Raw genomic sequence first — 15,352 nt, 5'->3', positions numbered from 1 at the left:
GAAACCACCTTTGAGGAAAAACTGCAAATACTAAGGATGCATAGAGTTTGAACACAACTGACAATAACAGGACCGAGAGCTTCTCTGCGTAACTGAGCTGTGGAATGCACACACAGGAATTTTTTTTACTGCTTTTGTTCAAAATCTTGGGTAATAAATCCACAAATAAGGCAGGCTTACTGTACTTAGTATAATTCTTGGTATTTGCTTGGTATGCACTGTATATATTTGTTGCTTATTGGTGCAGATACAATAGGAACTACAATGCCTACTTTAGAAATGAGAAAATTGTATAGCTAGAACTCTATTAATTTACTAGAACTATCATAGCAGAGTTTTGGCAGGCTAGTTCCTTCTGAGAATATGAGGGAGAACTTATACAAGTATATATATATCTCTATATCTGTATCTCTAACTGTCTATCATGTATCTATCATCACCTTGGCCTTACACATGCTAAGCAAGTGCTTTTCCTAAGCCCCTTTCCAAACTTTTGGTGGTTTTTAGCAGTCTTTAGCATTCTTCATTTGTACATGCTTCACCCCATCTCTACCTTCATTTTCACATGTCATTCTATATATGCTTGTACCTGTCTTTAAGTTTTCCCTTTCTTATAAAGACATCATTCTTGTTGGATTGGGGGCCCATCCTCTTCCAGTGTGACCTCATGTTATCCAATAATATCTGTCATCACTCTGTTTCCAAATAAGGTCACATTTGGAGACATTGAGGGGTTAGGAGTTATGATTGGGGCAGAATTCAACCTATAACAGTTTCCAAGTCAGATTTTTAAGTCTATCATGACTGGTGTGTCAAAAGAATTACAGAAAAGAGGAGGAATCTGTATGTTTGTTTATTGATTAGTGAGCCGACCTTGGCTATTCTGTCTCCTGTGGGCCTGAACCTGTATCATATCCTGATAACTACAGTGATAGACATGCCACAGAAGGCCTTGGAATATGGATGTGCTCCTCACTTTTGAAAGGCCCTTTCTCTTTCTTCCTTCTTTCCAGCATGGCATGCTCTGTGACTCCTTTGAATTTGGTGTTGGAGAAAAGTATGTTAAGATAGATTTAAAGGTATGTACTGGATATATTCAGTCTTTCATATTTGGATGACATATCACTGTCCCAAATGTATAGATGATAAAGAACTGAATGCTTTTGGAAAGAGGCAAAACTGTTAATGAATGAATTGTAAGGATTTTACTAAGGAGTCAATTAGAGATGAATAAGCAGGTAGGTGTGCAGCTGTGCATTAAGATAGAAATTAATACTTCCCAGGCTTATGGTAGGGATTGAGGTGATGGACAAATATGATTATGTCACTGAGAAAGTTGGAAATACGCTAAAAGAATAGAAATTACTTATGAAGATTAAAAAGAATACACAGGCAAGTTGTGATTTCAAATGATGACAGTACGAGTGGAGTCACTGCTAGAGTCAATCAGAGAACTAAGATATCCCTGGGGATTGAAGTGACTAGCTCCACTTGTTCGTGGAATTGAGAGAATGTGAAATTTGTCTTCCGTTGCATCATGGATCTAAGGAGTAACTGAGGACTTCATAATAGCTTTAATTTGAAAGATTGTCTAGCTTCTGCATCCATTTGAGGAAAGACATGAAAATAAACTTCGAAAAATTAATACAAAGAGAGTTTTCTCCAGCATGGGCAAAGAGGAGTTCCACCAGGTTTGATCAAAAGAAGTAGGTAGGGGGAATCGAGCTGCAAATAGAAAAGGTATTTAATGGGTGGGGTGAATATCAAAGTTTGGATAGAAAAGTATACAGAAGAGAAGATTAGGAGATGCAAAGAATTGGACTAACATTATCAGAGTAGGATGCTAATGAAAGTGAAATATAGAAGTTGATTCATCAAGATGAGGATACAAACACTGAATTCAACATTTCTGACCTTGTACATGCACACAGACAAAAACATCAAACATCTGGTTGTGTTTAGGCTCTGAGTTAGAATATTTCTGTCTTCTCTTTTTTTAAATAAAAATCAGAGTTCTCTATTAAATTTTAACTTTTATAGGCTAGCCATAGCTCTTGAGAACCTTAACCTTGCTCATGTTATTGATCTTTCTTACATGGGCCATTTTATAGGTATGGAACTGAATTGGAATATTTCTGCAGGAGAATATTTTTTGCCCTGTGTATCCAGATCACCAATTCAGAAATTATTCTCTTCTACATATAGTCTCCAGCAGTCTAATAAAGCTTTTCATTTCCTCAGAACTTATTTCCTGACTAGTAAGACATTAAAAATAAAGCTATGCATATTTACCATAATACATTTTTAGTACAAAATAATAGAAGTGGTATAAGTATAGAAGAAATGATAGCACCTTATTCCTTTGTAATTCTGTTTTGTTTAATTTTTTTGTGGTACTGGGGTTTGAACTCCAGGTCTCATGCTTGCTAGGCAGATCCTATTTGAGCCATTCCATTAGTCCAGAAAGCATCTTTATTCCTTTGAATTACTTAGCTAAAAAAGTAGTGCAGAAAGATTTTTTTAAACTTGAAAAATAACACTAGTAAAGCATCTATACCAAACCATTAAATAATAATTTTTCTGGAAATATGATTCAGCACGGGAACGTGAAGGGACTCACTTCAGATTTCAAAGGAGAGCGATGTAAATGAAAGTCTTAGCACTGGAGCAATGATCCAGGAGAATGTAGGTTCTAGCTGATCTTGAGGAACAAGGATGGGATGTGGAATCACATGTAGGATGGGTTGAATGTTTTGAGGTGGCATTTTTAAAAAAGACTCACGGAAACCATCTATGGAATGTCAGGAAATAACAAGGGACACTCAGGAAGTGGGCTGTGATCAGAGGTGCACAAAGCATGTTATTGATGGCATGGTGAGACTTGGGGGGGAAAGCAAGCCACTTGGCAGCCTGGGGTGGACTCAGTGAGAGCCTTCTGCTTCCCAGAGGGTTGGGAGAGGGCATGATTTCAGCTCTCAGTAAACTCTAATAATCACCCTGAGTGACTCTGACAGTTCAAACTGTAGTACATTTACCTCCAAATGGCTTGTTTTGGTACACAGAGATTTTTATTGCTTCTTTTATATATTTATTCAGCTGTGTAATTACATGTATAATTATCTCTATTTAAAGGTTTACATCTTGACATACTAGTTAAATTTATCCATTCAATAAATATTTTCTGAGTGTTTCCTAAGTGTTTGGCACTCTTTCTCCCTGTTCCATCCATGCTGGACTCCTTTCTGTTCCCAGTGCCACTATTTTCTTTCTTTTTTTTTTTTTTTTTTTTTTTTTTTGGTGTGGGGGAGTTGGAGCTAGGGTTTGAACTCAAGGTTTTGAGTCACACCTCCAGTCCGTTTTGCTCTGGTTACTTTGGAGATGGGATCTCCTGAACTATTTGCCTGGGCAATCCTCCTGATCACATCCTTCCAAGTAGCTAGGATTATAGGCATGAGCCACTGTTGCTTAGTTTCCCAAGGCCACTCTTAATGATATGCAAAGCCCTTGGAAGGTTTTAAACAAAGCAGTTCTTAATCTGAATTATGACTAACCAGTATCATTCTGGCTCTTATGTTGAGATCAACTTTGGGGGAGGTAAGAGTGAAGTCAGGGTAACTGTTTTGAAGACTATTACTGGCAAAACATAATATAGTCATAACAGTTGTGGTGAAAGTGGATGGATTTGGAGGAAAAGTCAACAGAATTTGCTGATGGTTTGGATGTGAAAAAAAGGTAGGTTGCATGCAGAGGAGAGGAAAGAGAGTTTGCTCTTGAATTCCTGGCAAGACTGTCTGCCTGCAACTGAATGGGGAAGTCTGAGAAGGCAGTGCTTGTGTCTTTGGGTTAATTACATGTATGCATTGTTGTTTTACAAACCAAATCTGTGGTATTCTAAGTTTGATTATGATTCATAGGCGGGCACTGGAAAGTCCCCAGGGATTTTGAGGCCAAAGAACTGTGTGACCAAAAAAAAAAAAAAAAAAATACTTGTAAAGGTGTTTCAGAATGTGAAAGGTAGCAAAAAAGGGTGTATTTTACAATTGATAAGCATTTGAAAACTGAAAAAATGGAAGAATTCTTGAATGTAAATAAGAAGGAATATAAGTAAAGTGAAAAAGAACTTCATGCGTAATGATAAAAGCATCATTCCACATGTACTCATCCAATAAATATAATTTTCATTTTGATTAAATAAACTGAAATTATGGACATAAATGCCAGTAAATTCTTTCCCATGAATTTCTCTTAAACCTCTTGCTTTAACATGTATACGTTTCACTTTTAGGCAATTTCTAAAGCTTTAAAAAACATGTAAGTCCAGTATATTCTGCTGTATTCTTTGCTTCAGTAGCCATGTTTTTGGATGGAATCATTTGGGGGAGTATGTAAGTCAAAAAGAATAGCAAAAGTTGAGTAAAGAAAAAAATTATTGAAAACTACCATAATATTTTTTTCTTTTCTAATGGGAAAAAGTATTATGGCAAGATGCCCATAATTTGAGCATGAACTTAAATGATTCCTCTTAAAAAAAGGGAAGACGAAGGACCTGTATGTTGGGGGAGGTCTCCAAGACCACCTTCCCACTCACAAAATTTGTGAGTATTATGGGTTAACTCAGTCAAAGAGTACAGGTTAAAATCAGCAAAGGGAGAATGTGTTGCACTCTCAGCAGCAAAGTGTGACAAGACTATGTGCAAAGTGTTGCTGGCTGGGGAAACTCACCTGAGCTTTGGTGTCCACAGTCACAAAGGCAGGCAACACTTAAATGTGTGACTACTGCCGCTACTCAGACTCTAGCAAACCCCAACCCCCAGCCCAGAACAAAGACAGGAGTTCATCATAAATCAGTGCTATTAGCATGAAGGTTTTATCAAACTAGTACCACTTGACCCAAAGCCTCAAGTATTAAAAAAAAAAAAAATCTCTTTATCAGGCAGTACATTCCAAGATCTCATAGCTCATCTCCCATGAGCTGGTCAAGGTCCAGTCCTGAAGACAGGCTTCTCTTGGGAATGTGTACTTTTTGAGCAACTCAGGTTGCCTCTTTTTTATACGGTATGGTAGGGCTCTAATGGCTCTAATACTTTTTAGAGCCATTATTGTTAGAGGATAAATTGATAGGGCCTGATCCTAGAAGAGGTGATGTAAGGACACACCCAAAATATACACAATTTCTTTTACAAGTCTAACTAAATTTATAATCTATCAGAGTAGATTACACAAGAGTGGCTAGACATGTTTTGCAGTATTTCCCTTGAAAATCCACAGAATTTTGCAAAGAGTAAGCTAGAAGAACCAAAAAACTTACCTGCAAGTATATGTGGTATTGGCTGGATTCAGAAAAGAGATCAGAAGGAAAGTTAGCCAGGTAGTAGAATTAGAATGAAGTCTCTGTCAGGAATCTGTTTGAACAATGCAGAGTAATGTTGTTTAGGGGAAGAAAAATTGGATGTAAAGGAAAAAGGATAGGAAGGAATCGAAGATGACTTCAAAATCATCAGTTTGCAAAAATATAGTAAATATGTTTTGAATGGAAGATGAAACTTAGTTTTAGCCCTCGAAGGATTGGGAGAGGCCCACCTAAATTGGAGAAGGCAAGCTGATTTACTCAATCTACCAGTTGAGATGCTAATTCCTTTTGGAAGTTTCCTTACCAACATGCCCAGAAATAATGTGTAATCAAATATCATCAAACCCAGTGACTTAGTCAAGCTGACATAAACTGAACCATCCCAGGGGTAAGAAAAAAAGTCAGATAATCTAAAAATCAAATGGGGAGTTACTGATACAGAATTAAAGGTAGTTATGTGTAGAAACCCAGGGAAGTTATATTACCAATGTTGTTACTTGCAGAAAGTGGAAAATTTTATTTCCATTAAATATCAAACTTCTAAAAATTGTATTTAAGATCAAAAGTAATCTGTTATTTCACCAGGACCGATGTTTATACATTTAGGTTGTTTTCCTAACTATGTGTCAGTAACTTGCCTATAAATTTTGGTTGGTGAAGAAGTAATATTAGATTTTGTTTTCCTCAGATATTTAGTTACTTGGAATATGTATCCTGAAAGTTAGTATCATGCAGTTAAGCAGGAAGAAGGCAAAGCCTCTGGGCATCAAATGCTTTATAGTTGTCAGAATAAATTGCAAAGCTGTTAAACAATGCATTGTACCTATTTTGGGAATAAAGTTCTCTGAGTTTTGTGAGTGCTTCCTGTTGGGGTCATGGTGCACTTCCTTTCAGTTGGACTGACCTTGAAGAAGATAATGGTGTCACCTAGTATTTATTGAGTGCTTTCTGACAGCCAAGATCCCTGATGGGTGGGACTTAGTGAAAGAGCTAAGCCAAAGAAAGGCTGAAGTCTAGGAGATGTATAGGGCACTAACTGGCTTAAGGTCCAACTATTCTACCTTGAAACTGTATTTGTGATTGGTTAATGCCTAGTCAGTCAACTTCTCATTAAATCCGACCACTTATTCATCCCTCTCCTTATTGAACTGGACATTCCCAGATGGTCTGGTCAGCTCCTCCTGACCTTGGAAGCCTACCCAACTCGTCCTGGCATTGGAGCCCACTATCCACATTGTGTAACTGCATCTTGTTATTTTGGTAAGGGGTTGGTTATTTCTCTGAGAAGCCTGTTGTTTTCACGCCTCTTTAGATGTCTGCTTTTAAAGTATCTCTCTCATCCAAAGTGGAATCACCTGTCATTGCTCCTCTTGGAATAATACCACATATGCCTTCAGTGAACCTTGGACTTGTTCCCCGCTGTTTTATATTCCCATTGCCCCTTCCTTCTCCCTTTTTCAAACAGCATTTGGTAGGTTTCATTATGCTATGTTCATATGTATATATGTAGCGCCCTTCAATACTCTTTACCCTTCAGTATCCTTCTCTTTCCATGCCTCCCATGGATCCCACCCAAACTGTGCTCCTTTCACATTCTTGTCCCATTATTGTTATTATTATCATCATTTTAGGTCTAGGATCCACAAATGAGTGAGAACATGCGATATATGCCTTTTTTTTTTTTAGCTTGGCTTATCTCATTTGACATGATGATCTCCAGTTCCATCTATTTCCTGCAAAAGGCATAATTCCATTTTTCTTTATGGCAAATATTCCATGGTGTGTGTGTGTGTGTGTGTGTGTGTGTGTGTGTGTGTGTGTGTGTGTGTGTTTCATCAACTGTTGGGCATCCCAGCTGATTGTACAGTTTAGCTATTGTGAACATAGCTGCTGTAAACATGGGTATCTCTCTTGTATATTATATTTTATTTACACTCCTTCAGATATAGACAAGAGTGCTATGGCAGGGTCATAAAGTAGGTCTAGTTTTAGTTTTTTGAGGAACCTCCATACTGATTTCCATAGTGGTTACACTAGTTTGCATTCTCACCAACTGTGCATGGGGGTTCCTTTCCCCCACATCCTCATCAGCATTTGTTGTTATTTGTTTTCTTGATTGCCAAGCTAACTGGGGTAAGATGGAATCTTAGTGTAGTTTCAATTTGCATTTTCTTTATGGCTAAGGATGTTGAATATTCATGTATTTATCAGCCATTTGTATTTGTTCTGAGAACTGTCTGTTCAGTTCATTTGCCCATTTATTAATTGGATAATTTGTTCTTTTGTTGTTTAGTTTTTTGAGCTCTTTGTATATATTCTGAATATTAATCCTTTATCTGTTGAATAACTGGCAAAGATTTTCTCCCATTCTGTGAGTTGTCTCTTGGTTCTGGTGTTTGTTTCTTTTGATGTGCAGAAACCTTTTAATTTGATACAGTCCCATTTGTCAATTCTTGCTCTTACTTCTGGGCAGATGGAGCCCTATTCAGAAAATAACTACCTATGGCTATATTTTCTAGAGTTTTCCCTATGATTTCTGGAGTTTAAGCATATAGGCTAATTTAAACTTCAGAAAAACCCAGTGAGGAAGGTTCTATTATTTTATCCATTTTACAGAGGAGGAAACAGGAGCATAGCTAAGGGTATGGTAGTTCTAGGATTCAAACCCGAGAAGTTTTCTGTAATTTATGGCCTCAACCACTAATCACGTTCTGAAGTGAATTATAACTAGCCTTTTCAAAACACTTACCATAAGGTAGTAAACACTTTGTTGGTGTTATTTAATCTCCCAACCCATCTGTGAGATCAAATGGCATTTGAATCTTATTTTAGATGAAGACATGAGTTTAGACAGTGAGTTTGTCCAAAGTCATAGAGTGGTGAAAGAAGCCTCTGATTGCCAAGCCAGCCTTCTTAACCTCCTTGCCTGTCTGCCTCCATGAATCTGTGGAGGAAGAAAAATTCTACTCTAGTTTCCATAAGCATTTCATGGTTTATTATTTGAAATTGTATAAGGTTGAAATTGAACTGTTAGCTTCATTGTCTTTATTTTTCTTCTATTCCATGCTTTATATTTTAGCCAATAATGCTGCAAAATTGTGTTTTTATGGTGAAAGCATTGCTGAGAAAGCCATAGCTGGTCTTTTGGACTCATCCAGAAAATTTGTGGTTGCTGCACATTTAGAGAAACTGAAAAATACTTACGAATTTTCTTCTGTGGCCAGGAAGAGTAGGTTAAATAAATTGCTTTGGGCTAAGAGGGAATGCCTAGTCATCTTTATTGCCAGACAGTAATACACATACTGTAGATTTGCAAAACCATAGAAACATCAATTTCTTTGATTTCCTTAATCCTACAGTTATTTAGGACAAGGGTATAGTTTTTCTTGTTCATTTTGTGTCATCAATCCTGTCATAGTTCCTGGGTTTAATAACTGATCAATGCATAGTAGAATCCATTGATAATTATTGATATTCCAATTCTGGGTAACAGTGCATTGAAAATCACAACACGCACTAATTACTACTCTTTAAAGATTCAGATAAAGCAATATACTTAATTGTATTCAACATTAATGTATTCTGCATATACGAATAAAAATTGTGGAAATATAAACTATCATTAAGAAAATTGATTAAAATTATAAGAAAGTACCAGTCAGAAGATGTTCAATTAATATAATGCTAGATAAAGTAGATTTTATCTACAGCTTCTCTTAGAAAGTAACTGTTTCATTTTCTCTTTCTGCTGTTTGTGTGTGTGAGCATGGGGTTTGAACCCAGGACCTTGTGCATACAAGCCAAGTGCTCTGCCATTGAACCATATCCTCAGCCCCTCTTTTAGCACTTTTTATGAGCAAAATTAAGTATCCTGGTAGTATTATCAATAACTGTGTATACCTAACTACCTCAGCCCTGGTCTTTAATCACTCTTTCAAAAGCTGGATTCTTTTTTTTTTTTTTTTCTGTTACTGGAGTTTGAACTCAGGGCCTTGCTCTTGAACTTGCTAGGCAGGCGGTCTACCAGTTGAGTCACACCCCCAGCTCTTTTTGCTTTAGTTACTTTTGGGATAGGGTCTTGTCTTGTCTCTGCCCAGGTAGGCCTGGACCACCATCCTCCTATTTACACTTCCTGCATAGCTGGGATGACAGGCACAAGCCACTACTTTATTGGTTGAGATGGGGTCTTGTGAACTTTTGCCCTGACTAACCTGGAACTAGAACTGCAGTTCTCCCAATTTCTGCCTTTTGAATAGCTGGAATTAGACATGAGTCACAGAACCTGGCCCAAAAGCTGTATCTTAATAGTTCTTTGCAGTAGTGTGTATCAGACATATCTCTGCTACTAAACTGTGCATACAGTTTGATGGCCACCAAACTATTCACTCAGTTGGTCTGTGATAAATGGGAGATTTAACATCAGAAAGTCTTTAGCCATTTTAAACATAATTTAGGTGAATTGTTCTTCTCATATAAGGAAGTTATTGAATTATCATTGGTGTAGGAAAGAAAGTGGGCTTCAAGTTACATTATGAGAAAATGTAGTGTCTGCATGAAAACCTTCTGGGGAACAATTTTAGAAATATTCTTTGACTGCACAGAATTAATTGCACTTAACTTAAAACCTAACTTAAAGTTTCTCTGCTGTTGTATGAAGATAGTAAACAGCATTGTTACCACAGCGTGGTTTTGCTGTGTAGGCTCTGGGTTATAATTACTCCAGGAATGTGTGGAAATTCTAGAGTATTCTATATGCTATCATTTCATATTGTGGATTTTTGTTTGGAAATGACAAATTTTTGAGGGAGGTATTTTTCATTTTAAGCTTAAATAAGGAAACAAAAGTCCTTTCAGTAAAAGGAACTTTCAGTTTGATTAAAAGCACTCAGTTTTTAAGTTCTTCTTTTATATCTGAGTTAACACATCAGAACATATTTTTAGGGCATGATCATATAGTCCTAAAACCATATTTTTTCTTAGGATTTGACATATTTAAGAGTAAGGTTAGATTTATTTCACTACAAAAATTTACCAAAGACATGTAAGATTTTATTTTGATATTGAGAAATTTAAAAAATTTTACTATGCTTATAAAACTAAAGTAGAAAAGTAAAAATTTACGTAATTAAAATACATACATTACATTAATTAAGATATGTAGAAACAGTGTAAAGTAGTACATGTAAGTGAGACCATTGCAAGCTGTTCCCCCAACCCAAGCATTTGGAGATAGGTTTCTCCCAGGGCTAAAACCCATAGTGGAACAGAGAAGGAAATATGCATCCCTCTTACGCTGCTGTCCATCATGGGTTGCGTAGAACCTTATTAGCACTCTAATGAGGGAACTTTGAGTTAAACGGAAGTATGAGCAAGACAGGGTCACAGGACTAACTTCTGCAGTGCATATGCATTTTCCAGGGAAGAGGATGTAACATCAGGGTTGTTTCAGCTATCTGGCCTTCCCGGGAAGAGGATGTAATGTCAGGGGTACTTCAGCTATCTGGTCTGCCTATTTTAGCCCTTTCATGGATAGGGGCACATCAGGTCTAGTGTGGAACATTTTTTAACAGTTTTAATCTTGTAACTAACTACTGGGTCCATCCACGGGGTTGGGCAAACTAGAGCACCTGACTCTTGGACTGAGTTTGTTGGATATAGTGCTACTCTTCTTTTCTAAATAATTAGTACAATTCTTTTTTAAAAACTACGCTTAGTGACCAAAGGTCATGTGTAGTAGATGCTGGCAGTGCAGCCTTCTTTCAAGTACAGGGAAGAAGACAGTCTTAATCTTGACCCAAGCCCATCACCCTTCCCATTGTTTTTGTTCTGGTTTATTCCTTGTTCGCCAGGCAAGTATCTAATCATTTAACTTCCTGTGTTGGTTTCCTATGAAGCCAGAAAATTTTCCCAATCTGCTTGATAACTGTATTTCTTGTAAATGGATATGCTGACATGCTGGCATATAGCATATTCGTGCGTGTGTCTGTATGTGTGTCTAAGCTTAGGTAGCATCTTATCCCCCTGAATTATCAGCTGAGATACTAATGATGTTGACTGAGACAATACTAAATCCTGGATTGTTGATGAGTTAGCTCCTTAACTCTGGCAGTAGTAACAGATGTCCTCTGAATATTTGTGTACCCCTTCCATAATTTAAATGTGTTAGTGCGGAATAGCATCCTAGGCAGGGTCTGTATTGACCCTTTCTTTTAAAAGAATGCTGTAAGAAGCAGTTATCCTATGTACATCTAGAATTACTGGCCTTGGGAAGTAATCAAAGTTAGGTAATAGTTTATTTAATCTTCTTTTCCTTGGGGCAAAACTAAGGGTCGTATGTTTGCTTTCCAGTGAGTGATGAACTCACTATGAATGATGCATTGAAGAATCAGGCACATTGTGATCTTGCTTCAGCCTGGTTGGTTAGTATCTCTGATTCTCACTTTTTACCTATAAAATATGAGGATTCAGTTGCTTTCAAATAAAATATGTATGGATAGGTTAATATAACCATACATTTCTGAAAACTTCATATTTATTAAAAGTATCTATTGAGCTTTTATTTTAATGTCAGGTTCTAAGATAAGTGCATCAGCATATATTTAATAACCTTGTGAAGTGGGTACTGTTTTACTGATACCAGAATGGAGGTTTTGAAAGTGGAAGTCAGTTGATCAAAGCTAGCAGACAGCAGAGGTGGGATTTATACTCATGTCTGCCCAACTCTAACTTCCATACTGTCAGTCATTATTTTGTGCTCCTTTAATTTGGCATGTAAGAGGCTTTTTAATCCATCTTAATTTGGGACATGTTTTACTTTCTACTGGGCCATTTTTCTCTTCAGTCTTTACACTTTCTATACATCCTAAAGCTTGGGGGATTGAAAGAACTTTTTGTACTACTATGTGGTTCATTATATAAACAGTCCCAGACCATTTGGAAATCCACATCTTTTTTTAAACTCAAAGTACTATGTTAGTGTGCAGTTATTTCCTTCTTAGAGTACTCTTTCTGTACTTTCTTTGTGTAAAGATGGCAAAAATGGAACTTCTAATGTTGAACTTTCTTAAAAGTTAGTTTGGCTAAAGGAAAGAACCTTGGTTTTGGATTTAGGTTCTAGTTCTGCTTCTGGAATGTATTCTATTATGGAATAAGCAATACTGATTTTCACATTGTTACTGTAAAGCAAAAGATCAAATATATAAAAAGTACTTAGGATCATAGAAACAAAGTTTCTTTGTCAGTAATTGTGTATTAGCTACAGTGGATTATTAGAACCAGAATTAAAACAGAATAATTTTGGACTTAATGTGGTACTGTGAAAATGTACTTAAGATAATTATAATTCATTTGGCTACTGCAGATACATATTGGGCATACAAGCAGAGAAATGATCACACTGATACCTGAATTATCTTGTAGTAATACAGTGATTCTTAATTAACTACACCATATCCATTGACTAAGTAAAAACTTAGGAATGTTTTACTTTCCGAGACAAAAGAATGGAAGGAATGTGGTATTATGAAAGTTAGTGTATTAGAGGAAGATTGGGAAGAAAATTTCAGGGAGAATGATGTTCAAGTGGGTCCTTCAGAAACATCTTGAGTCTTGAATTCTGTGTTAGCTGTGTGTAAATAGAGTTGGCTACCAAGTACAGCTAGTTGTCATATTGAAATGCCAGGTTCGTGAACTGGGCCAGAGATTTAAGGGAGCTGGCAGTGCTCTGCTGTTTATGAAACATAGTTAACTTGTGGGTGAATAGCTTAGATCATCTGTAGACATCTAAAAGGTCAGACTTACTCCTGCAAGGCAGCATGTGTTGAGGGGATGGTGGGGGGTGGTGCAGGGTGCAGAGACTGACAGACAGACAGAGAGGTTGTTCTTGGCAGGCAAGAGGTTTGGGAAAGGTCTTTCTGGTAAGCCCATTAGCCATTGATGGGCATTGCTTCACTGAACATTTTCAGCATCTCTCAAACTAGCCATTAAGGTGTCACAATCAATTTTTGCCACATTCATTTGCTTCCTTTTCAAACTTCAATATATTTTAAACAAAAACTTTATAACCTCAGGTAATCTTGGTTTGATATGATAATTACAGTTTTTCCTAATGCACCTTAAAAGAAGTCCATAAAATTAGCATAAAATCTGCCTATTCGTACTTCACTTAAAATTATCTTGAAACATTCCTTTCATTTTTAGGGTATGTAGTCAGAGTGCCTAGGGTGGATGATCACAAGGGAAATCCAAAGACTGAAAATGGTGGGGGGGGGAGAATTTTCTAGGTTAATTTAAAGTGATGGATGGCAACTAGATGTTTCTGTGGGTGAGTAGCCTAAAGCAAGTTTGGGTTAGACTTACCTATACTCTTCCTTCCCTCCTTCACTTTTTTTTTTTTTTTTGGTGGTACTAGGGTTTGAACTCAGGGTCTCTTGTTTGCTGGGAAAGTGTTCTCTCTACCACTTGAGCCATGCTTTCAGCCTTTTTTTCTTTAGTTTATTTTTTAGATAGTCTCCCACCCCACCCCAACCCCCTCTAGCCTCAGAACACAATCTTCCTACCTCTGCCTCCTGAATATGAATACCTGGAATTATAGGTGTGAACCATCACATCCAGCTTATTTTTCTTCAGATGGGGTCTTGTGAGCTTTTTTGCCTGGATTGGCTTTGAACCGCAATCCTTCTATCTCTCCCTTCCCAGGTAGTTGGGATTACAGGCATGTGTCAACACACCCAGCCTCTTCTTTGTTTAATAAAAAAAAAAAAAAGTAATGTGTTTAGATTACTTAAGTTTCTAAGTTTCGAGAGTATTTTCTCCAGGCTGGAGGTACAGCTCAAGTAGGAGAGTGCCTGCCTAGCAAGCGTGAGGCCCTGACTTTACACACCAATACCTCAAGAAAATGTCCTGGCAGACTTTTTTTTTTTCTGGAAAACTTTCAACTTTCCTTGGCTTAAAGTATGGGGAAACAATTTCTTCTTGCTCATGTCAGTCACGAGAGATCTACTCTACCAACTCCTATGAGTTCAGTTCTCAGCTACCATTTGTGTGCCTTTTATACACCAGACGTAATGCACAGAGGAAGCTGTGGTTCTTGCCTGCTGTGAGGTATGGCATGTAGACAAGCAGACAGTCAAGAGTGAGATGGCAGTATGTGCCAGACACAGTAGAAATTGTGGATCAACGAAGCATCAGTAGTTGGGTGAACAGTGGGGGGCTGGCCACATGGAGATATAGGAAGGCAACATACAGTTTGTGGCACTGTGAATGCTGGGGTCTTTTCTCGTTAGGCAGTCTCTGCTGATGAGTGTGTACAGAATTTCTGTAGGTTCTGCATTGGTCCAAATGGTTCTTCCAACAGTATTAATATGTAGTAACCCATAGCCTTTCTGCTCTGACACTCTCACATGAATTTGAAGCAATAACTAAGAAACCTTCAAAAATATTTTGGCACATTGAGATGGCATCATTTCCAAAAGAGTATCTTTATGGGGTTCTGAATTTCAGGGCCATCCCTTCTCGTTCCAGTATGCTCAGCCATGTCCTATGTAACTGGAAGCGGTGTGGCGGAAGGGTTGGGATCACAGGGAGAGTTTCATCAGGTTGAGTGTGTACATCCCACAGTGTGAGGGAGTCTTTGGAGCAGTTGACTATCTCAGTAACTCTGTGCCTGTATGAGGCTTGTACGCGTGGGGGAAGAAGAAAAAGAGAATAAAGCAAATGTTTATACAGAATCTGAGATGGAAAAATTCTGGTCTGGACATATCTTCTTATGTTTTTCCTAATATATTGGGCTCCTCCCACCCCCATCCCCCACCACATTTAAAAAAAAAAAAAACCCAGGAGTTGAGAGAACTCTAATTACATACATGTAGGACCAATTAAAGAAGAATCTTCCAACTGTCCTCACTCTGGGAGCCTGAATCCCTACAACGCTAATTACATTGATGACAACATCCAACCTCAGACTTTTTGGGATTTATACATGTACAGGCTTTAAAAGTTGTT

General features: G+C 37.5%; 1 protein-coding gene across 5 annotated transcripts in view; it reads left to right on the top strand.

Annotated features, from left to right (window-relative positions):
• Dse (dermatan sulfate epimerase) overlaps positions 1-15,352 on the top strand; it is a 66,012-nt gene that overhangs the window by 9,708 nt on the left and 40,952 nt on the right. The window contains exon 1 of one of the 5 annotated variants that reach the window (XM_074076042.1): positions 6,488-6,610. The exons of the other annotated variants lie outside the window; for them this stretch is intronic. The gene's annotated coding sequence lies outside the window, so the exon portion shown is untranslated. Of the gene's footprint in view, positions 1-6,487; positions 6,611-15,352 lie in introns of those variants that run through there. 5 annotated transcript variants of the gene reach the window in all.

The sequence above is a fragment of the Castor canadensis genome, chromosome 1 (genome assembly GCF_047511655.1).
Source record: "Castor canadensis chromosome 1, mCasCan1.hap1v2, whole genome shotgun sequence".
In the NCBI taxonomy this organism is placed as follows: domain Eukaryota; kingdom Metazoa; phylum Chordata; class Mammalia; order Rodentia; family Castoridae; genus Castor; species Castor canadensis.
This window is presented reverse-complemented; position numbering and strand designations above follow the sequence as displayed.